The sequence below is a fragment of the Rattus norvegicus genome, chromosome 18 (assembly GCF_036323735.1).
Source record: "Rattus norvegicus strain BN/NHsdMcwi chromosome 18, GRCr8, whole genome shotgun sequence".
Lineage (NCBI taxonomy): Eukaryota > Metazoa > Chordata > Mammalia > Rodentia > Muridae > Rattus > Rattus norvegicus.
In genome coordinates, this window is record NC_086036.1 from 22,312,532 (window position 1) to 22,338,019 (window position 25,488).

At 40.0% G+C, this 25,488-nt stretch overlaps 2 long non-coding RNA genes and 1 pseudogene across 2 annotated transcripts in view; 1 reads left to right on the forward strand and 2 right to left on the reverse strand.

The window, feature by feature from the left end:
- Positions 1–12,113: 12,113 nt before the first annotated feature.
- LOC134483004 (uncharacterized) lies at positions 12,114–18,095 on the reverse strand. Its single transcript, XR_010059792.1, has 3 exons — positions 16,209–18,095; positions 14,038–14,124; positions 12,114–13,495 (listed from the first exon to the last, which is right to left on the reverse strand). It is a non-coding gene; the product is annotated as an uncharacterized LOC134483004 (long non-coding RNA).
- Positions 16,436–16,549, forward strand: LOC120098402 (small nucleolar RNA SNORA17; annotated as a pseudogene).
- Positions 18,096–21,130: 3,035 nt separating the features above from the next.
- LOC120098153 (uncharacterized) overlaps positions 21,131–25,488 on the reverse strand; it is a 51,592-nt gene continuing 47,234 nt past the window's right edge. Inside the window, exon 6 of the long non-coding RNA XR_010059793.1 lies at positions 21,131–21,381. This is a non-coding gene — a long non-coding RNA (uncharacterized LOC120098153). The remainder of the gene's footprint in view (positions 21,382–25,488) is intronic.

The window sequence follows — 25,488 nt, forward strand, 5'->3', positions numbered from 1 at the left end:
TCCAATTTGTATCCCCTTGGTCTTTTTTCATTGTCTTATTGCTCTAACTTTGATTTCAAATATTATTTTTGCATAGCTAGGAGAGAGTGGGCAGATTTGACTTGTCCCTGATTTTTGTGGAATTGCTTTAAGTTTCCCCCTATTTAATTTGATGTTAGCCCTTGGTTTTCTGCATATTGCTTTTATTGTGTTTAAGTATGTGCCCGTGTCCTTGGTCTCTTTAAGCTGTAGGGTGTTTGATTTTGTCAAAAAAATTTCAGCATCTAATGAGATGATGATGTGATTTTCCTCAGTTTGTTTACATAGTGGATTACATTAATGGGTTTTCATATGTTGAACCACCCCTTCAACCCTGAGATGAAGCCTACTTGAACGTGGTAAATGATGTTTAAGTGTTCCTGGATTCAGTTTGCAAGTTTTAAGTATTTTTGTACCAATGTTTATAAGAGAAATTGTTCTGAAAGTCTCTTTATTGAGTGTTTGTTTGGTTTAGGTACCAGGTTGAACTGTGCCTTCATAGGATGAGTTTGGCTATGTTTCTTATGCTTCTATTTTGTGGAATAGTTTGAGAGCATTTGTATTAGCTCTTCTCTGAAACTTTTGTAGAATTATGCAATAAAGCTATCTGTCTCTGGGCTTTTGTTGGTTGGGAGACTTTTAGAAATAGACTTCTATTTCTTTAAGGATTATAAGACTGTTTATATAGTTTACCTGGTCTTGACTTAACTTTGGTAAATGGTTTCTGCCTAGAAACCATTTCATTAACATTTTCCAATTTTGTGGAATACAGTCTTTGAAGTAAGACCTAATGATTCTTTGAATATTTTTAGTATCTGTTGTTATGTCTCCCTTTTTATTTCTGATTTTGTTTATTTGAATACTGTCTTTCTCTCTTTTGGTTAGTTTGGCTAAGAGTTTGTCTATCTTATTGATTTTCTCAAAGAACCAGCTCTTGGTTTTGTTGTCTTTATTGTATTGAATCCTATTTTTGCATTTATTCTGTTAGTCTGTGTCTTTTTATTGGTGAATTGAGTCCATCGATATTGAGAGATATTAATGACCAATGATCATTAATTCCCATTATGTTGATGTTGGTGTTATTGGTGTGCATGTGTGTTTGTGTGTGCTTCCCCTGTTTTTGCTGGTATAGAATTACTTATTTCCTGTGTTTTCTTGGATATAGCTATCATTCTTGGCTTTGAGTTTTCCTTTATGTATTTTCTTCAGGACTGGATTTATGCATAGATATTTTTAAATTTGGATTTGACTTGAAACACCTTGTTTTCTTCATCTATGGTCATTGAGAGTTTTGGGTGTAGTAGTCTAGATTGGCACTTGTGGTTTTTTAGAGGTTGCAAGATATCTGTCCAGACCCTTCTAGCTTTTTCAGTCTGTGTTGAGAAGTCAGGTGTAATTCTAATAGATTTGCCTTTGAATGTTACCTAAACTTTTTCCCTTGCCACTTTTAATATTCTTTCTTTGTTCTGTAGATTTTGTGTTTTGATTATTATATGGTGGGAGGATTTTCTTCTCTGGTCCATTCTAACTGGTGTTCTGCAAGCTTGTATATTTAGATATATCTCTTTCTTTAGGTTGGGAGAGTTTTCTTCTATGAATTTGTTGAGAATATTTTAAAATCCTTGAAGCTGGAACTCTCTACCTTCTTCTATTCCTATTATTCTTAGATTAGGTATTTTCATGGTATCCACGATTTCCTAGATGTTTTGTGTCAGTAATATTTTAGATTTACCATTTTCTTTGACTGATGTACCAATTTGTTCTATTGTATCTTCTCCTGTATTCTGTTGCTCAAGCAACAACTAACTCATTACCATGAATAAAGTAATCAGTTCATATATCAACTGTGGTTTGAAGGCCCTACCGCCTTCTAACACAGTTTCATTATAAACCAACCTGTTGTTCCTGTTCTCTTCCCTAGGGTTCCTATTTTTAGGACCTCCTCAGTTTGTGCTTTCTTCATTGTTCTTATTTCCATTTTTAGGTTTTATTTTTTCCTTCACCTGTTTAATTATATTCTCCTGTATATAATTATTCATTTATTTTTCAAAGTCCTCTATCATCTTTATAAGATTGAATTTAAGGTCATTTTCTTGTCTTTCAGTTGTGGCTTGATGGTGCAGGATAACTGCTCTGAAGGTATAATATTGACATATTGTGTTCTTTTGTGGGCCTTTGGACATCTAGATGGCTTTAGTCCCTGAATGTTCTTATTGTAGTAGGTATTGGAAGGGTGACTAACCTCAGTGATCCTGGTATGGTATGCCTCTGGGCTGTAAGATTCTGTATCAGCAGGTCTACATCTTTATGAATCTGTAGGTCTGATGAAGGTGGTGGGGAGGTTGCAGGATCAGGCGAAGATAGAAGCCTGTTCAGGGCAGTGGGCAGGCCGCAGAGGACTCAGCAGGCAGGGAAGATGGGTGCAGGAAGGGTGCTATGTGAATATTTTATCTTAATATTTTCTCTCTCTCTTCCTTCTTCCCTTCCTCTCTCCCTCCCTCCCTCTCTCTCCCTTCTCTTCTCTTTCTCCCCCTTCCTTCTCTTCATCTCTTTCTCTTGTTCTCTTTCATTCGCTTTTTCTCGTGTGTGTGTGTGTGTGTGTGTGTGTGTGTGTGTGTGTGTGTGTTTGTTCATCTTGGAAAAAAAACTGCATATTTTACTTTTTTTTTCTTTTCTTTTTTTCGGCGCTGGAGACCGAACCCAGGGCCTTGCGCTTGATAGGCAAGCGCTCTACCACTGAGCTAAATCCCCAACCCGTATTTTACTTTTTAAACCCTTAAGTATGTTATGTTTCCTACCCATAAATATTGTATGACTGATGAGGATAGTCTGTGAGATTCACTGGGCTTCCCTGTTGTCGTCTATGCTGCTTGTTCTTATTATCGCATAATTCTATTCACAATTTACACATTTTACATTCTGACTTTATGTAGGAAGGTACTTTTACAATATGGAATATTAATAATTTGCAAATCTAGTTGTAAAATTGGTTATTTTCTAGATCTCAGCTTCCCCCGATCATGAAAACCACTTGCCATCAACCTATATGTATTCTGGATATCATACCTTTACAATTCAAGGAAGGTGGTCAGAGAAATATTACTTCTTGCATTTATATACAAGGTGATGTCAAATCAGAACACCTGATTAGAAAATTGTGTCAACTGTGAATCAGATCTTGTATATTTTCTAAACCTGGAATGAATAAAGCAATGTGAAACTTACCGCCAAATAAAAACATAGACTCTCTAAATGTTCCTCTCTTAATAAACAACTATTAACTTGTCTATAAAAAACTATTTCTCTCAATGAAATGGTATGAACATTTCAATTTTGTGTAATGTCTTAGGTTTTTTTGTTGCTGTTCAAGACTGAGAAATCTATTAAGAAATAGCATTGCTTTAGCTCGGAATTCTAAGAATGTTGTGACTACGTCAGCAGCCACTTGGCTTCTTAGGGTTTTCTGGTGGGAAGACAGTAACCTCAAATTGGAAGAGAAGAAAACAGCTCCATTCCACTGAAGCAACAGCTAACTCATTACCATGAATAAAGCAATCAGTTCATGGGTCAACTGTGGTTTGAAGGCCCTACCACCTTCTAACGCAGTTTCATTGTAAACCAAGCTACAGTGGAGAACAACCCATATAATCACAAAAGGATGCAAACATAAAAATAATAATGAAACACACTCTGTCCATCAAATTCAGCTTTAGAAATTGCACACCACAGACCAATACAGCTTCAAGAATACCTCTACCTACCTCTGAGCTTATCCTTATCAAGAATTCTTATGAGATACCCGCGGATACCGGCCCGCAGAAGCTCTCTGCTCCCAGACCCCGTGGGAGAGAGACCTGACCACCTGGTCAGAAGGGCACTCCTGAGGCTGCAGAGCGGAAGAGACCACCAACACTGCCCACCCCTGCCCAAATCCCTGGCCCAAGAGGAAACTGTATAAGACCTCTGGGTTCCCGTGGGGGAGGGCCCAGGAGTGGCAGGACCCCTGTCCCTGAGACACCGCCAGGACCTGAAGGAACAGACCGGATAAACAGTTCTCTGCACCCAAATCCCGTGGGAGGGAGAGCTAAACCTTCAGAGAGGCAGACATGCCTGGGAAACCAGAAGAGAATGCACTCTGCACACATCTCGGATGCCAGAGGAAAACACCAAACGGCATCTGGAACCCTGGTGCACTGAAGCTCCCGGAAACGGCAGTGCAGATCGTCCTGGTTGCTGCCACCGCAGAGAGCTCGAGGGCAGCATCCCGCAAGCGAACTTGAGCCTCAGGACCACAGGTAAGACCAACTTTTCTGCTGCAACTGACCTGCCTGGTGAACTCAAGACACAGGCCCACAGGAACAGCTGAAGACCTGTAGATAGGAAAAACTACACGACCGAAAGCAGAACACTCTGTCCCCATAACTGGCTGAAAGAAAACAGGAAAACAGGTCTACAGTACTCCTGACACACAGGCTTATAGACTGTCTAGCCACAGTCAGAAATAGCAGAACAAAGTAACATTAGAGATAATCTGATGGCAAGAGGCAAGCGCAGGAACCCAAGCAACAGAAACCAAGACTACATGGCACCATTGGAGCCCAATTCTACCATCAAATCAAACATGGAATATCCAAACACACCAGAAAAGCAAGATCTAGTTTCAAAATCATATTTGATCATGATGCTGGAGGACTTCAAGAAAGACGTGAAGAACTCCCTTAGAGAACAAGTAGAAGCCTACAGAGAGGACTCGCAAAAATCCCCGAAAGAATTCCAGGAAATCATAAATAAACAAGTAGAAGCCCATAGACAGGAGTCACAAAAATCCCTGAAAGAATTCCAGGAGATCATAAATAAACAAGTAGAAGGCCATAGAGAGGAGTCACAAAAATCCCTGAAAGAATTCCAGGAAAACACAATCAAACAGTTGAAGGAATTAAAAATGGAAATAGAAGCAATCAAGAAAGAACACATGGAAACAACCCTGGATATAGAAAACCAAAAGAAGAGACAAGGAGCTGTAGATACGAGCTTCACCAACAGAATACAAGAGATGGAAGGGAGAATCTCAGGAGCAGAAGATTCCATAGAAATCATCGACTCAACTGTCAAAGATAATGTAAAGCGGAAAAAGCTACTGATCCAAAAGATACAGGATATCCAGGACTCAATGAGAAGATCAAACCTAAGGATAATAGGTATAGAAGAGAGTGAAGACTCCCAGCTCAAAGGACCAGTAAATATCTTCAACAAAATCATAGAAGAAAACTTCCCTAACCTAAAAGAAGAGATACCCATAGGCATACAAGAAGCCTACAGAACTCCAAATAGATTGGACCAGAAAAGAAACACCTCCAGTCACATAATAGTCAAAACACCAAACGCACAAAATAAAGAAAGGATATTAAAAGCAGTAAGGGAAAAAGGTCAAGTAACATATAAAGGCAGACCTATCAGAATCACACGAGACTTTTCACCAGAAACTATGAAGGCCAGAAGATCCTGGACTGATGTCATACAGACCCTAAGAGAACACAAATGCCAGCCCAGGTTACTGTATCCTGCAAAACTCTCAATTAACATAGATGGAGAAACCAAGATATTCCATGACAAAACCAAATTTACACAAATCCAGCACTACAAAGGATAATAAATGGTAAAGCCCAACATAAGGAGGCAAGCTATACCCTAGAAGAAGCAAGAAACTAATCATCTTGGCAACAAAACAAAGAGAAGAAAAGCACACAAACATAACCTCACATCCAAATATGAATATAACAGGAAGCAATAATCACTATTCCTTAATATCTCTCAACATCAATGGCCTCAACTCCCCAATAAAAAGACATAGATTAACAAACTGGATACGCAACAAGGACCCTGCATTCTGCTGCCTACAGGAAACACACCTCAGAGACAAAGACAGGCACTACCTCAGAGTGAAAGGCTGGAAAACAACTTTCCAAGCAAATGGTCGGAAGAAGCAAGCTGGAGTAGCCATTCTAATATCAAATAAAATCAATTTTCAACTAAAATTCATCAAAAAAGATAAGGAAGGACACTTCATATTCATCAAAGGAAAAATCCACCAAGATGAACTCTCAATCCTAAATATCTATGCCCCAAATACAAGGGCACCTACATACATAAAAGAAACCTTACTAAAGCTCAAAACACACATTGCACCTCACACAATAATAGTGGGAGATTTCAACACCCCACTCTCATCAATGGACAGATCATGGAAACAGAAATTAAACAGAGACGTAGACAGACTAAGAGAAGTCATGAGTCAAATGGACTTAACAGATATTTATAGAACATTCTATCCTAAAGCAAAAGGATATACCTTCTTCTCAGCTCCTCATGGTACTTTCTCCAAAATTGACCATATAATTGGTCAAAAAACAGGCCTCAACAGGTACAGAAAGATAGAAATAATCCCATGCGTGCTATCAGACCACCAGGGCCTAAAACTGGTCTTCAATAACAATAAGGGAAGAATGCCCACATATACGTGGAAATTGAACAATGCTCTACTCAATGATAACCTGGTCAAGGAAGAAATAAAGAAAGAAATTAAAGACTTTTTAGAATTTAATGAAAATGAAGGTACAACCTACCCAAACTTATGGAACACAATGAAAGCTGTGCTAAGAGGAAAACTCATAACGCTGAGTGCCTGCAGAAAGAAACAGGAAAGAGCATATGTCAGCAGCTTGACAGCACACCTCAAAGCTCTAGAACAAAAAGAAGCAAATACGCCCAGGAGGAGTAGAAGGCAGGAAATAATCAAACTCAGAGCTGAAATCAACCAAGTAGAAACAAAAAGGACCATAGAAAGAATCAACAGAACCAAAAGTTGGTTCTTTGAGAAAATCAACAAGATAGATAAACCCTTAGCCAGACTAACAAGAGGACACAGAGAGTGCGTCCAAATTAACAAAATCAGAAATGAAAAGGGAGACATAACTACAGATTCAGAGGAAATTCAAAAAATCATCAGATCTTACTATAAAAACCTATATTCAACAAAACTTGAAAATTTTCAGGAAATGGACAATTTCCTAGACAGATACCAGGTATCGAAGTTAAATCAGGAACAGATAAACCAGTTAAACAATCCCATAACTCCTAAGGAAATAGAAGCAGTCATTAAAGGTCTCCCAACCAAAAAGAGCCCAGGTCCAGACGGGTTTAGTGCAGAATTCTATCAAACCTTCATAGAAGACCTTATACCAATATTATCCAAACTATTCCACAAAACTGAAACAGATGGAGCCCTACCGAATTCCTTCTATGAAGCCACAATTACTCTTATACCTAAACCACACAAAGACCCAACAAAGAAAGAGAACTTCAGACCAATTTCCCTTATGAATATTGACGCAAAAATACTCAATAAAATTCTGGCAAACCGAATTCAAGAGCACATCAAAACAATCATCCACCATGATCAAGTAGGCTTCATCCCAGGCATGCAGGGATGGTTTAATATAAGGAAAACCATCAACGTGATCCATCATATAAACAAACTGAAAGAACAGAACCACATGATCATTTCATTAGATGCTGAGAAAGCATTTGACAAAATTCAACACCCCTTCATGATAAAAGTCCTGGAAAGAATAGGTATTCAAGGCCGATACCTAAACATAGTAAAAGCCATATACAGCAAACCAGTTGCTAACATTAAACTAAATGGAGAGAAACTTGAAGCAATCCCACTAAAATCAGGGACTAGACAAGGCTGCCCACTCTCTCCCTACTTATTCAATATAGTTCTTGAAGTTCTAGCCAGAGCAATCAGACAACAAAAGGAGATCAAGGGGATACAGATCGGAAAAGAAGAAGTCAAAATATCACTATTTGCAGATGATATGATAGTATATTTAAGTGATCCAAAAAGTTCCACCAGAGAACTGCTAAAGCTGATAAACAACTTCAGCAAAGTGGCTGGGTATAAAATTAACTCAAATAAATCGGTAGCTTTCCTCTACACAAAAGAGAAACAAGCCGAGAAAGAAATTAGGGAAATGACACCCTTCATAATAGACCCATATAATATAAAGTACCTCGGTGTAACTTTAACCAAGCAAGTAAAAGGTTTCTACAATAAGAACTTCAAGACACTGAAGAAAGAAATTGAAGAAGACCTCAGAAAATGGAAAGATCTCCCATGCTCATCGATTGGCAGGATTAATATAGTAAAAATGGCCATTTTACCAAAAGCAATCTACAGATTCAATGCAATCCCCATCAAAATACCAATCCAATTCTTCAAAGAGTTAGACAGAACAATTTGCAAATTCATCTGGAATAACAAAAAACCCAGGATAGTTAAAACTATCCTCAACAATAAAAGGACTTCAGGGGGAATCACTATCCCTGAACTCAAGCAGTATTACAGAGCAATAGTGATAAAAACTGCATGATATTGGTACAGAGACAGACAAATAGACCAATGGAATAGAATTGAAGACCCAGAAATGAACCCACACACCTATGGGCACTTGATTTTTGACAAAGGAGCCAAAACCATCCAATGGAAAAAAGATAGCATTTTCAGCAAATGGTGCTGGTTCAACTGGAGGTCAACATGTAGAAGAATGCAGATCGATCCATGCTTATCACCCTGTACAAAGCTTAAGTCCAAGTGGATCAAGGACCTCCACATCAAAGCAGACACACTCAAACTAATAGAAGAAAAACTAGGGAAGCATCTGGAACACATGGGCATTGGAAAAAATTTCCTGAACAAAACACCAATGGCTTATGCTCTAAGATCAAGAATCGACAAATGGGATCTCATAAAACTGCAAAGCTTCTGTAAGGCAAAGGACACTGTGGTTAGGACAAAACGGCAACCAACAGATTGGGAAAAGATCTTTACCAATCCTACAACAGATAGAGGCCTTATATCCAAAATATACAAAGAACTCAAGAAGTTAGACCGCAGGGAGACAAATAACCCTATTAAAAATGGGGTTCAGAGCTAAACAAACAATTCACAGCTGAGGAATGCTGAATGGCTGAGAAACACCTAAAGAAATGTTCAACATCTTTAGTCATAAGGGAAATGCAAATCAAAACAACCCTGAGATTTCACCTCATGTCAGTGAGAATGGCTAAGATCAAAGCCTCAGGTGCCAGCAAATGCTGGCAAGGATGCGGAGAAAGAGGAACACTCCTCCATTGTTGGTGGGGTTGCAGACTGGTACAACCATTCTGGAAATCAGTCTGGAGGTTCCTCAGAAAATTGGACATTGAACTGCCTGAGGATCCAGCTATACCTCTCTTGGGCATATACCCAAAAGATGCCCCAACATATAAAAAAGACACGTGCTTCACTATGTTCATTGCAGCCTTATTTATAATAGCCAGAAGCTGGAAAGAACCCAGATGCCCTTCAACAGAGGAATGGATACAGAAAATGTGGTACATCTACACAATGGAATATTACTCAGCTATCAAAAACAATGACTTTATGAAAGTCGTGGCTAAATGGTTGGAACTGGAAAATATCATCCTGAGTGAGCTAACCCAATCACAGAAGGACATACATGGTATGCACTCATTGATAAGTGGCTATTAGCCCAAATGCTTGAATTACCCTAGATGCCTAGAACAAATGAAACTCAAGACGGATGATCAAAATGTGAATGCTTCACTCCTTCTTTAAAAGGGGAACAAGAATACCCTTGGCAGGGAAGAGAGAGGCAAAGATTAAAACAGAGACTGAAGGAACACCCATTCAGAGCCTGCCCCACATGTGGCCCATTCATATACAGCCACCCAATTAGACAAGATGGGCGAAGCAAAGAAGTGCAGACCGACAGGAGCCGGATGTAGATCGCTCCTGAGAGATACAGCCAGAATACAGCAAATACAGAGGCGAATGCCAGCAGCAAACCACTGAAATGAGAATAGGTCCCCCGTTGAAGGAATCAGAGAAAGAAGTGGAAGAGCTTGAAGGGGCTCGAGACCCCTTATGAACAACAATGCCAAGCAACCAGAGCTTCCAGGGACTAAGTCACTACCTAAAGACTATACATGGACTGACCCTGGACTCTGACCTCATAGGTAGCAATGAATATCCTAGTAAGAGCACCAGTGGAAGGGGAAGCCCTGGGTCCTGCTAAGACTGAACCCCCAGTGAACATGATTGTTGGGGGGAGGGCGGCAATGGGGGGAGGGTGGGGGGGTGGAACACCCATAGGGAAGGGGAGGGGGGAGGAGGATGTTTGTCCGGAAACCGGGAAAGGGAATAACACTCAAAATGTATATAAGAAATACTCAAGTTAATAATAATAATAAAAAAGAATTCTTATGAAGCAAATCTCAGAAGCCATACTATTTAATTTGGAAACATTTCCAATGTATGTTCCCAAAATACATGTTAAAAATAACAATTGCATTGTCATAAGCAAAAATATTGTTGTGATTTTCAGTTGTCTTATAAATGTTATATAGCTTGGAAGCAATTTGAATCCATCAAATCTGAAAATTTTAATGCTTGCATTGTTGAAGGAGATTGAGCAATTATTCTGTAATATTAATACATATAGTATTGAAGGAAACTAGGCATTTGTCTATAATTCTTTAGAGTCTAGATTTTGTAAGCTGTATCTTTGAGGTACTCAACAAATTTTGAAACTATTTTTATATTTATACTTTCCTTATAGATTAGTATTGGGTCAAGCAGTTTAATAAAATCCAGGTACTGGGTTTTAAAATGAAATATCTTCTACACGCTCATGCATTTGAATGCTTGGCCTTCAGCTGGAGGTAGACTTAGAGGTGGGACTAACTAGAGGACTGACTAGGTCAGTGGGTTGGCCTGAGAGATTTCTTCTCCAGTCTGACTTGCTGTTCTCTTTGCTTCTAGGGTGTGGAAACATTGTGTAAGTGGCCTCATGATTCTGCCATTTCACCTTTCCTGTTATTGTGAACTGTTTCTTCTAGAATTGGAAGGCATAATAAACTCTTCCTTTCTTAACTTATTTTTGAACCATGGCTAGTAAGAAAAGTGACCAGTACACGAGGCAAAGGGACTTGGTAAATGTCAGTGAGTTTTCCAATGTGAGACACTGGCTGGTTGCCTCTTTTTTAGCAGCAATTAGAATCAATGACCAGATTCTTAAATTTATTCAAGATTGCAAAACAAAGTCATTTCAATGCTTCCCTCATTTCTTTGGACTTAGAAATATATGTAAATGCCAGTATATTTCACATTTGGTAGGTGTATTTCTGAAATAAATCAATAGGAATAGTTTGTGGTACAAAATTGTATAGCTTGTATATAAGTTCATAGTACATATAGACTACTACTCCTCAAAACTGGAGCCATAAGCATCAAAACATATTTTGAAATGCCTTGCAAAATATCCAAAAAGTTTTGGTTCTCTTGGGTTCTAAAAGCTATCTGTGTTCTATTGCTCAAGAATTCTAATCATATGGATTGGGAATATTAAAAAAAAGATCATTATTGTGATAGTTTTACATGTAAAATATTTGTACATGTAAATACATATGTAATCCATGTAAATACATGAAAAACTTTGTAGGCAATAAGGATGAATACAGAGAAGAAAGAAGAGTATTTATAATCTATTATATGGAGAACACAGAGCTTCAGGGTCTATTAAAATCCAATGACTGGTATGCCATTAATCCTAGAACTAGGGAGCCAAAGGCAGGAGGATTTTGTGAGTTCAAGGTCAGCCTAGTCTACAGAGTGAATTTAGGATATCTTTAGCTACTCAGACAACCCCTGTCTTGAAAGAACCAGGACAAAATGCAAATCAATGAACAATACTTCTTGAGATGTTAACTAGTGAAAAAAATTTAGTTGAAACACCAGCTTAAAATGTTACTATAAAAAGTATGTAACATAAAATTTTTCATAGGAACCATTTTGAGATGTGTTACTCAACACCATTAAATACACTGGTAGTCGCTGGTAGTACACCACAACCGCCATTACTCATGGTCCAGTTAAAGGCTTTGGATTAGCTCTGTGGCTTCCTGCATGCATATATGTGTGTGTGTGTGTGTGTGTGTGTGTGTGTGTGTGTGTGTGTGTGTGTGCGCGCGCGTGTGTGTGCATACATGTATACATACACGTACATATGTATACATGTACCTATATATGTATGTATATATGTGTATGTGTGTATATGTATATAAATTTACACTCTAAGTTGGTAAGTTTTAGAGCATCTTTATTTTTTATTAAAAAATAAATCATAATAAATAAAAGTGCACCAAGCACTTAAGCCTGCTTTTACTTAAAGGTGTTGATTTCTTCCTTAGGCCCAGAAGACACTGAAAAGTGTCATGAAAGCCCTGATGTCACTGCCTTCATTTATATCTGTCTTCTTTACCTCAGGTCAAAGTCACAGGCATGTTACTCCGTCAAGAAGAACCTGTCTAACTTATGTTACATTTCAAGAATGAAGGCTTTAAGTCATTGCTTTAGGTCTGCAGCCATCCTGAACAGCAGAGAGAGCAAATGCATCCAGAACCCCTAGACTTGTCTAGAAGGGATAAGCTGAGGTGTCTCTGGAGCAGGCTGGTCAGTCACAAAGCTGACAGGTAACTCTAAGAGATGGCAGTAGTAAGAACATGGACCAGCTCACTTGTGTCTTACTGAGAGACAGATGCTGACAGGAATAAAGAGAACCTGTGTGAAGTTAGGTACGGAGGCTTGCTGGAGGTCTACTGCAGGCACACCTTGAGAGATGTAGATTTAAATGGTGCAAGAATTAGGGCAAAGGACAATTCTTCCAGTCTGGTCAATGATGCCAGGGATCATTTTTTTTCAGCTCCAGTTCTGGAAAGTGGTCAGAAGTATGAGTGGGTTGGCTCTGATCCTGCCCTCTAATGTCCTCCTCATTTCCACTGAAGGTCATGTTTCTTCTGACGACTCACTGACCAGTTGGGAAGATCCCAAATCCAAAGAACCAGCTTTTTCTTCTTTCTTTGCAGCAGATACATGGAGACCATCTATCCCTTTGATAGTTGGAATACACGCATGTTTTAGGGAAACAGACCTTGAGTTCAGTTGCCTGCAATAATTTGTGGTTAATGAATTGTCTTAAAGGTTTTATGTGTCTCTGTCCCACTCCCTGGCCTGGTAGCTGTCTCATCTCCATTAAAGGACTTTTCTCATTTGAACCATTTTTTATGAATAAGGGATCTTTCATTCTTCACAGCCTATTTCATTTTATGGTCTTTATTGCATTTTAACAGGGAGACAAATGGCAGTGTAAACAGAGGTGTGGGAGACTCCCTTGCCTTGATTTTATGTGTTTGCACTAACCTCTATTTATTCCTTAGTTCTGGTCCGGGAGACCTTTACTGCAGGTCATAAAGGAATTGCCAGGGCTGAAGGTCTCTGGAAGAGCCTTCTGATGGGATGTGAGTCATGGTCTTGGAACAATATTTGTTTCCTAAAAGTGTGCAAGAAGTTGTGCTGATACAGAAAACAGGAAAACTACAATAAAAATTTAACTCTATGCACAGGATACATAAGTACAAGCAAACATTTATTATCCATTATATAGGAGGCATTCTGTATACTTTATTTAGTATGCAAATAATCTATCTTTATAATGAAAATGTAAAGGTTGCAGAGTGTATGTAATTCATGCTGATATTATTCTTATTTTTCTCCCATCAGCAGTAGTTACTAACAATTTTATTTATATTTACACATATGTACTTATATTCTTAATGTTCTGTTTACTTGTAAATGGGTTAAACATCCAACCTGGCAAATTTAATTTAATTTATTTTTACTTAGCATGTTTTAAAATTTCTTACCATTGCCTTTGCATAATTTTTCTTAGCATTTTCTTCCTGTCCTCAGTTTAATTATTTTTGTTATTGTTGTTATATTTAAGGTTGCAACGAACGTCTTTTAACGTCTATCTTGCTATAGGATACATGTCTAGAAGCAGAATGTATGTGTCAAAGGATGTGTGTGCATCTTACTGTTCCTTAGCAATGACAGACCCTTCCAGGCGCTGCATCCTTCAGGCCACACACGGTGCTGGAGTGTGACTCCAGGCTCTTAGCATGTCCTTCTAATCTTCAGGATTTCTGACAAAAGAAAACTTTAATCCTTATTTCTGTCAGCTGAGAATGAAAGCTCCAGATGCCTTAAATGAAATTGCCTGAGGCTACAGAGTGGCAGTGTGGAAGGCCTGTTTTATCCAGCACAAAGGCCCCGCTCTCACGTAGCCAAGACTTGCTGACACAGAATCCGCACTGAGTTTTGTCACTCCATTGGTTTTTATATCTTGACGCAGCCAGATTGAAAGTGGAGTGCTAAAACATTGAATCCCACAGAAATAAGGAACTCCATGCTGTGGAAGGGAAAACTTAAAGCCCAGTGTCAAAGGAGGAGCTTACTGCCCAGGAAAGGGTGGCACAGAGTTCTGACTCCTGCCTTTGTTAAATGCAGTCAACGCATGTGTGTTTACTGAATTTGTCTTATCTTTTTAATACTGACAGAGGGAAAATAGTGTGAAATAAAAGTCCCATTTTCCTTTGAAAATTTCCACTTCCTAATTTCTTTTGAAAAATAAGAACATAAACAGAAGAGGTAGCCTTCTTGACATAAGTACACAGAAGTAATATCATGCCTCTCATTCAATTTTCCTCCTCTAGAAATTCAGTTAATTTGATCTGGATGGTTTTAAACAGGTCTGTGGTGACCTTTAACCTTAGATCCTTGTACTTCCAGTTTCCGAGTACAAGATTAAGTCACCCACCACGACACCATGCTATTTTTCTTTTCAAAAACTGTTTCTTCTGTTTACAATGTAACTTTCAAAGAGAGAAAACATTGGGACTGGAATTAGCTTTAGTAATATTTCAAAGGTAACAGTGTGTTTAAAATCTCCTTTCATAAGTGAAGTGTGTAAGCCTACACACTGACTCTGCTACTCACTTCCAAATGTTTCAAGTCACTAAGTGTGTTGCTCTTCCTCTGTTCCAGGGAGTGCTGTGTAGTTAATGCCTTAGTTTTACAGAAGAAAATGAGAAGAAAGGACAAATAACTTGCCTTAGAGCACACAGCTCATGGAACATGTTTGAATATACCGTCAACTACAGGGCCTGGACTTACAAATGGTTTTGTTTTTCAGAAGCATTTGTGCAGGAAAAAGAAAACTAACCTTCCTTCCTTCCTTCCTCCCTCCCTCCCTTTCTTCCTTCCTCCCTTCCTTCCTCCCTCCCTTTCTTCCTCCCTCCCTTCCTATCTTTCTTCCTCCCCCTCTTCCTCCCTCTCTTTCTTTCTTCTTTTTCTCCTCTCTCTCTCTCTCTCTCTCTCTCTCTCTCTCTCTCTCTCTCTCTCTCTCTCTTTCTCATCTTCCCTTATTTTTGACCCCTACTAATCAATTAAGATTTTTCTAGACAACTAAAACTTACCAACTTACCTTTGCTCTGAAGGTAGCCCGGCAGCACTCACCACATACCATTCTTAAAGACACACACACACACACACACACACACACACACACACACACACACATCCAGGTTGTCTCATTTTACTTATCAAGAAGCAAAGTTACAGAAGCCAAAAGGTTAGTGCATTTAGGCATTTTCCTGGAACTATGGGGGAGGTCTCTGATGGATTAGGTCTTTGCCTCCATTTGACTAGGGGTTGGGGCTTATGTGCTGAATAGAATGTTACCTCTAATATGGCATCAGTTGTGCTAAGGTCTGGGGGTGCATTACACCTTTTGGGAAGAAACTAAAGAAGGCAATAGTAGACTGAAGATTCCTCCATGGCCAAGGGTTGTCAGAATTAATATTATAAAAATGTTATGTTGCCAAAAATTATCTATAGAGTCAATCTCCCTCTAAGTTCCAAAGACATACTTTGTGGAACTAGAAAAAATAATTTTAAGACCATATGGAAGCACAAAAGATCCCCAATAACCAAAGGAGTTTGAAGCAGTGAGTATAAGGCTAGAGGCATCACAATGTGTAATCTCAAATTGTGCTACAGAGCATTAGAAACCAAGCTACGTGGTATTAGCAAAAACAAACAAAAATCAGACATGCAGACCAATGAAACCCAATTGAGGAGTCAGAAATAATTTCAGATGCATGTAGACATCAAACTTTGAAAAGATAGCCTCTTCGAACAAATTGCAAAAAAAAAATATTTTACTCACAGAGACATGAAGCCAGACGTCCATCTCTCATCCTTCGCGAAATCCAATTCAAAACAGATGGAACACCTCTAACTAATACGAGAAACTTGGACTCTGCTAAAGTAAACCATAAATAAAACATGAGCATATACAAGGGATTTCTGGAAAGTAGCATATGAAATAAACATTGGAATTGTCAAATGAAACTGCATGAAATTAAAAACTTTTGCACAGAAGTGTAAATAATCACTCCCCTATAGTTGCAGATATGGCTGTTGTGTCACATGTGGAGGTGGCAGACAGAAGCTAGATCTATGCTCAGTGCTCTGACATGTGTTGAAGTTTGGTCTTTTGCTTGCATTGTAGTATTAACTGACCCCCAAGGTCTGGTTGCCTCCAGAGATGAGAGAATCTGCATATACACAAACAAATAAGGCTATATAATTTTGCCCACCCCCCAAGTTGTCCACTTTTGGTTAAATAAAGATGCCAACAGCCACTAGCTGGGCACAGTATGGAGGGTTTGAGTTTCCCTGTTATTGGAGCCCAAGGAGAACCATGGAAATGGAGAAGAAGGTGGAGAAAGGAGGAAGCTGTCATAGGGTAGGTGAATCATGAAAACATAGCCACGAGGCCTGGCTAGTTGGAGTTAAGAGCTTCCCAGATGGAGCACGACAAATTATAAAATGAGGTTAATGATGGGGAAATGGATTCTAATAGCACAGAGAGCAGATAACTGCCCAGCTCTAATGCTGATTAAGGCTTATTATAAATATAAAAGTTGTATGCCTTTTATCTGGGAACTGATCAAAGGCAGGGTAGAAAACCCTATTTGAGGTTTAATAATTACATCAGGCATGACCATCTGAATGATTACTAGCCTAACACTCCCTGAAAAAAGGCCTACGATGGCTACCAGTTTAGTTCCACGTACTCCTAGATTGACTCACAGGGTGGGAATGAGCAGGGGACAAGAAGAGCCCCATCTGGGACTGCAGGCCCTGGGTGGGTGTGATCCTGAGACAGATGACCCTCACTCACACAGGGCCACTGTGGCTGGCCTGGGTGAGAAGGGAGCCCAAGAAGACCACTAGACAAGTGCCATGGGTCCTGGACAGGGAAGTATCCTGAGATGAGTTGGGCATCACATAGGCCTGCGGGAAGGAGCAGATGACCCCTGCTGTAATGCACTAGCAGGGGATAGCACTCCTGAGACCACTCCTGGGACCACTCCTGAGACTACCCCAGACATCCAGAGATCCCAGGCACCACTAAGAAGATCAAGTAAGTGGTGCAAAAATGGAAGAGAAGTAAGAAACAGAAGGATGTGGGCACAATGAAGAGAGGTAGAACTGGAGACTTAACGGTAGTGAGGAACATCTTGATGTGAGTAGCTCAGGATGGTGATGTCACCTGGGACCATGTGTGGTGAGGTCTTGGCCTGGGCTGCCACTGGGGGGCCATGTCTGGGTCAATGCACTACAGCACCGGGGGCCTGTTACCATCAAAGGCCAGGTGGAAGTCTCTTGTCTGAGCTGCCTGCTGGAGCCATGTTCATGTCTGAGGGCTATGCAGAACTGGCTCCCTGAGCATCAAGGAAGAGACAAGCCTGGAAACATGTGAGAAAGAGAGCTGAGTCACCCCTAGCCAGCAGCAGTATTCAAGAGAGTAGGGCTGCAAATTCCGGAAGTTGCAGGTGAGCTGGCCCTGAGGTTATGAGCATGAGAGAGTTGGCCCCAATACTCAGCTCCAGGCAGTGGCATGCACAAGGGAAGGATGCCCCCCTCTCCTCTCCCCACTGTAGCAGGCAGCAAGCAGGAGGCCTGGCGCTGGGGCCACGAGAGCAGAACTGATCCTGCCCTCAAAAGATGCAGCATCCAGTATGGACCCTGAAGTTCACCTGGGCAGCACAGTAGAACTGGTCCAAAGGGCATAGGTACAGGAAAATATGCCCTGTTCTTGTCTACTGTACAGTGGTGCAGATGAGGGAGAATGCCCTCCTCCACTCCACTGATCCTTAACACATACGGCAGCTGAGAGGGTGGGACCTAGGTTCTTCAGAGTGAGAGAACGGGCCATGTCCCTCACCAGCGGCAACACGAATGGGCTCTGTACCTTGCCTGGGCAGCACGGTAGAGCTTGTTGTGGTTGCAGGGGTTGTGAGTAGACAGAGCTAGAGATCCAGTGGCTGGATCAGTTCAGATACCTCTCAGGCCAAGATCCAGGACTTTGAATTTGCATACCTTTCCGTCTTCTCCATTGATGAACTGTTGGTCTCCGTAAAACGGACAGTCTCACATTCAAAACTATAGGATCTCTGTGACACAGGGCAATAACGAGAGGAGTCCCAATGAGTTTCCAGCATTGATGGAGTAGCAGAAGCCAGAGGCCTCATACGACACCAAAGAGTCACTGAAATGAGCATATTAAAGCAAAGAAGTGTGGACAAAAGGGCTTACTGTGGGGCACACTCTATACGCAACAACGTCCACAACAAGTTTTTCTTTTCTCTGTTGAAGGAAAGGTTGCAAGGGTGGAGAACAGGTGTGAGGGTAGGGGAAGATGAGTGAGATCGGGATGCTTGATGTGAAGTTCACAAGGAACCAGGAAAAGTTAAAGAAAGAAAGAAAGAAAAGAATCAGACAACAACAACAACAACAAAATACCTTTTGTCAATTGTGCACCCAACAAGGAATTAATATTTAGAGTATATAGAGAACCACAAAAATTAAATAACCTCAAACCAAATCATCCAACTTATAAATGACCTAATGGGATGAATAGGCAGTTCCTGAAGAAAGATATACAAATAACCAATAAATATTTGAAAATATGCACAGATAGCTTTCTTAGCCAGCAGAGAAAGAATCAACTTGCTTTCAAATTCTGTTTTACAGAATGTCTGTCAACAGCAGACACAAAGGACAGCAGACACTGGCAAAGATACTTAGGTACTTTTTCTCTGTTGTAGTAATAAATAGAAACCATGACTAAAAACAACATGGGATGTCCTGGTTGTATTGATTTTTTTATTTGTTTTTTGTTTGTTTGTTTGTTTTGCCAACTTGACCCAAGCTAGTTCTATCTGAGAAGAGAAACCCACAGTTGAGAAAATGACACCAAAAAACTGGCCTGTAGACACGTCTCTAGGAATATTTTCCTAATTAGGGATTAATATGGGAAGGCTTAGCCTAATGTGGGTGATGTCAACCTGGGCAGGTGGTCCTCAGGTGTGTAATAAACAGACTGAATAATCAAGCAAGCGTCATCGCTTTGTGGCCTTTGCTTGTGTTCCGACCCTGTTTGAGCTCCTGCCCTGACTTTCCTTAGTGAAGCACTGTCAACTGACAGTGTAAAATGAAATACAGCCCCTGTCCTGCACACACCCAAGTTGATTCTGAAACCCTAAGACAGAAATTGATACCAGGATTGTGGGATATTTCCATGATAGATATTTCCATTACGGAAGGATTTTGGAACTTTGGTCTAAGAAAGCCATTGACTGCTCTGTGTTTAATGGGCAGTTGTGTGAGTTAGGAAAATGGGAATGTTTAAAGATTCCTGAAAGCTTGGAAGAGAGAATGCTGATGATGGTGGCCTGGGTGGTGAAGTTTTGGAGGGAAGCAAAGACTCTTAATAGGTACTGTTTATGTGGTGTTTTGAATTCGGAATTTGTATTTCCAGTCCGCTGGTTATGAAAAATTGTCTGTAATTAACATGAGACCAGAAACATGAAAGTGAAATCTTTGCTACATTGGGACAGTTGACAGGAGTCAGTTGAAGTGAAGAATCAGTTGTGATTTAAAAGAGACCAGCATCATTGAAGCAAAATCGTTTGAGAAGTGTTTCCCCAGAGTCAGCACAAAGAAGGTGTGGTTCAGAGGAGGCCAAGGCTGTACCAGGCTTACACTGTCAACTGAACCTGATATGGTGCTTCCCACAGAGGGCTCGCATCAATCATCCATTAAGACACTGCCTTACTAATGTGACCACAGACCAATCTGATCAAGGCAGTCCCTATACTGAGGCTTCTCATCCAAGGTGGCTCAATATCAAATTGACAATAAAAACTAACCAGTACACGATGAACAGGGGACACACTTATTTACTGTTGGTGGGAGAATAAACTGGCATGACTATTATGGAAATCAGTGTGGAAGTCCCTCAACAAAATAAAATTAGATTTGTCATACCACACAGCCACGCTACGAGTGAGGTTTGGTCTTTTGCTGTGGATTGTAATGCTATTAAGAAACCAGGAGAGAGGCAAGGTAAAGAAGGAATTGAAGGACTTTGTGGGTTAGGAGTCAAGAAAGCATGGCCCTAAGGGCTGGCCAACCAGAGTTAAGAGCAGCTCAGATGAAACAGTAAATAGTAAGTAATAACTCGGGGTTATCAATATGAAAGTCGATTCTAATAGCTTAGAGGGTAGATATCTGCCCAGTTCTTTTGCTGTTTAAGGCTTATTATAAACAATAAAGGTTGTACACGTCTTTTACCCAGAAACTAAATGATTAAGGATGGATAGAAACCCTGAATAGGGATTAAAATTTTCTATAAGACATTATTCTTAGATATATACCTAAAAGATTTGAAGTCAGTATATTTAGGTTCTTTCCAGTCAAATTTATCGTTACACTAATCATCATTGCTAAGAAAGGTAGATGTTCATCAACAGATAAATAAAAACACATGCACACACACACACACACACACACACACACACAGGTCTCCTCATATTTTCAAAATACTGGATAGAACTGGATATTATTTAGTTAAATAAGGTAAATATGGTTTATACTATACAGGAATGTAGATTTAAATAGGTATGTGTATAAGCACTCCCACTTAGGTGTATGTGCATGTGCACGTGCGTGTGACCGTGTGTGCATGCATGTGTGCGTGTGTGCGTGTGTGTGTGTGTGTGCATGTGTGTGTGTGTGTGTAGGACCTAGAGAAAAGTAGTAAATGGACTGTGAAAGAGAAGAAAGAGTTATAAGGGGAATGAATGGTGTAATCAAACTTAAGATATACACAAGTAATAATATACCTTTTTCCATTTTTTCTGAGTGGTCCAGACTTAGCTTGTTTTTTTTCCTCTTGATGTTTCCATTGCACCAAAAGCCTCTCTTGTGTGGAGAACATGTGGTTTGTAGAGAAAGGGTTCTCAATGTCACATCCAAGCAAGGCCACACTGTGAGAGAAATGGGTTCTGCTAATACTTGAGTGGGAAGATGTAGATGCTGTTCTAACTGAGAAATCCAACCCCAAAGTTTGACTGTCTTATGGGTTCTTGGCAAGTAGTTACTTAGTTTCTTCCAAATGGTTCCTTCCAGTGGACACCCTGCTGCTAATTTGTTTCAAGAATAAAAATCTTTTTAGGTAACCCTTTTAGTTTACTGTAGGTTTCACCCGGTGCTGCTACCTCACAACTTGTTGAGAAGGACCCAAAGTCCAGATCTTATACAGTAGCCGCTCCTTGCCTGTTAACATTGTCAGTGTGAGATAATTAGCATCTTGCTTTCTCTTAACATATGTGTGCCTATATGCAGCCTTTTCCCTCTGCATCCCGTTCTTAGCTGCTTGCAGTCTGATGTGAGAAACAAGAAGCTAATCTATTACTGCTGTAGCAAAGTCTCACCTCAAAGTCAGATAGAACCCTTTTCCTGCACAAGTTTTCATCTTTAACTACTTAAAGTACTACTCTCTGACTTTGCGCATGACCTAAGTAATAAATGCTGTTTACAACTTATGACTTGTGTGGGAATGCTAGCTGCAAGAATATGGTAGGTCAACTCCAAATGCTTTTTAACTATTAAGGTAGTTCAATTCCATAAAATCTAATTTCCCACTTTTTCCTAAGGAAGAAATCAGTGAAACAGGGTGGAACAGAAATTTTATGGCATCTGATAATTTGGGAGGTGAATTTGCAGAGTGCACAGAGCTCAACCATTTAATTTCTTGCTTCCCAGGAAAACAAGACATATTTATAACTACTAAGAGGGAAATGAACTTAGCTGTACCTTTTAACATAAAGGGCAAACAATTACATGAATATGTAATGCACTTTAATATTAAAGGGGCATGCAAGGTAAATTAAATGCCACTGTGATTTTCCTGCATAGCTTAAAAATATGAGAAATTGATTTTTCGTTGGTTTTCTGTATAGGAATGGGGGCAAAGGACATATCTGCTTTAGTGCTTTATCCCTAGTGTAGGCTCAGACACATGGTAGATTCTCCTATGCTAATTAATTGTTGAATGGATGTGTATGGAGGATTCGGTTCAGTATAATAAAATCTGCTGAATTAAGAGTTTTACAGTCCTTAATATCTGTGAGAATGTGCATGGAATAAAATAGCGCTTGCTTTGTTCATCTCTGTTTTCAGATAACCTGGTGGCTTGTTCTCAGCAAATGATGGTCATTTTAAGGAACTGAACTACCCCAGTATATGAGCACAAAGAGTAACAGTACCTGCTCACATGTTCTTGGTTACGCTGTAATGATTGATTTAATTCTATCACACAGTGTTGGCAACATTGTCCTGTGTGCATGGTGTAGCAAATGAAGAAGCCATGGAGAATGATGGATGGCACTGGTTTTGAGAAATATATATTTATTTATTTTATGTTTGTGTGTGTGTGCCTGAGTATTGTACTAGACACATGCAGGACACTCTAGGTTTAGGAAGATACTTCAGCATTTTAGAGTATAAGTTTCTCACCACTGAGAATCTTCTTTGCTGTGAAGGCAGACTATAACAATGTCAACCAAGCTCCTTGATAAGACTGAGGTAATTTTATAATTGTTGCTCTTACTTTACTCATATGAAAACAGCATGACAATTGCACTGATGTTTTTTTCCCCAACCAACCCATGTCTGCTCATCTCTCTGTAGAACTCTCAGAAAGACCAGGGCCTTCCTTTTTCTGAAAGACACCTCAAGAAAACCACAGAGACTTAACACGAGCCCTTTGGATGCCTCAAGCTTGCCACACAATGGTCACCTAGGCATTGTCTTATCCCTGTAAGACTCTTCTACTTGTTTCCAGTGATCCTAGATGACAAATTACAGGAGAACAGTTGTTACCGCCTTTTGTTTATAGAAATGTCTGCTAAGAGACAATGGGCAGGATGATTTTACTTTTAAGATAAGACTAAGAGGCCAGGTTTGTAAAAGGCAAGAGATCTTAAATTTAAGAGATTGCAATTAAACAGGGGAATGAGGCAGAAGACAGAGTCAATACAAGGTCTCGTGTGAACAGCAGAGCAGAGGTGAGCCGAACAACTATGTCTTTGTGCTCTTTGAAGTTTAAATAACTGGATCTTATCTTGTTGTGAATCTATCTTCTAATGTGCCTTTAAATTCTGTAATAGTAACTTCTTCTTCTACCTGCCTCATGGCTGTTTCATTGACGGAAATAATTGATGATTGAAGAGCCAACTATTAGGCTGAAAGTTCAATCATTGTAATAATTCTAGATACTATAGACGAGAAACTTATATTCTTTGTTGCGTGTAGATCTCCACAGCTTATTTTTGTGGATTTATTATAATCTAGAGTTTAGGTAGAGTTCTCAGCATGCTAGGAGTTGCTGTGACCTTTGCATCTCAGACGTGGCCTTGAATCCATCCTGTGCTCTGAGGATGTGTGTGGAGGGCAGTCAAACTCCAGAGCCTTTGGTCTTAACTTTTCCTGTGCCCCTCAAATTAATCTCAGAAAACCAACCCCAGTCCCAACGTCACTATTAAATATACTAGGCAAAATCAAGTCTAATTAACGTCTCTTTGCTCTGATCATAAGCTAACACTTAAAAGACATTGATTCAGTACAAGTATTGATTTGGACAGCTTTTTGCCCTATGCTCCATTCTGAAATGCTTAAATGGGTAGGCCTAAGGGAGTCATGGGCCCCAAAGAATGAGATGTTACCCTTTTTCCTCCCCTAGCTCATGATCACAGGTAACAGAAATCCAAAACTGTTTGATTTGTGTTCATCAAGTGTATATAATGTTGAATTACTGTTAGCCTGTCAAATAACATGGCTTGCAAAAGGGGTGGCTGGCATCTTGTGAGCTTGCTGTGGAGTGACTACTTTCCTTCATCAAATCTGAACTCCTTTGAGTGAAGCTGAATGAATTGAATCTTCCAATCGGCAAGGGCCTTCTACAGAGGTCACCACATATGACACTGGAGAACAGAGATGTCAGAGAATAACAGCTCTAACCTCATTCTCAAGGAGGCCACGAAGTAGAAAAAGCAATAGGAGGGAAAAAAAAGAGTCACAGATAGCGCAGCTTAGGTGAGTGGAGGCACTGGAGTTGAGCCCTGAAAAAGGCAGAAAGGGTGCGTTATGAGACATAGGAAATAACCAATTTTATGTGACAAAATACCCATGAGACAGATAATGATGGAAATAAAAATTTCCCAGGAACATTGAACTGCCTGAGGATCCAGCCATACCTCTCTTGGGCATATACCCAAAAGATGCCTCAACATATAAAAGAGACACGTGCTCCACTATGTTCATCGCAGCCTTATTTATAATAGCCAGAAACTGGAAAGAACCCAGATGCTCTTCAACAGAGGAATGGATACAGAAAATGTGGTACATCTACACAATGGAATATTACTCAGCTATCAAAAACAACGAGTTTATGAAATTCGTAGGCAAATGGTTGGAACTGGAAAATATCATCCTGAGTGAGCTAACCCACTCACAGAAAGACATACATGGTATGCACTCATTGATAAGTGGCTATTAGCCCAAATGCTTGAATTACCCTAGATCCCTAGAACAAAGGAAACTCAAGACGGATGATCAAAATGTGAATGCTTCACTCCTTCTTTAAATGAGGAAAAAGAATACCCTTGGCAGGGAAGGGAGAGGCAAAGATTAAAACAGAGACTGAAGGAACACCCATTCAGAGCCTGCCCCACAGGTGGCCCATACATATACAGCCACCCAATTAGACAAGATGGGCGAAGCAAAGAAGTGCAGACCAACAGGAGCCGGATGTAGATCGCTCCTGAGAGATACAGCCAGAATACAGCAAATACAGAGGCGAATGCCAGCAGCAAACCACTGAAATGAGAATAGGTCCCCCGTTGAAGGAATCAGAGAAAGAACTGGAAGAGCTTGAAGGGGCTCGAGACCCCAAAAGTACAACAATGTCAAGCAACCAGAGCTTCCAGGGACTAAGCCACTACCTAAAGACTATACATGGACTGACCCTGGACTCTGTCCCCATAGGTAGCAATGAATATCCTAGTAAGAGCACCAGTGGAAGGGGAAGCCCT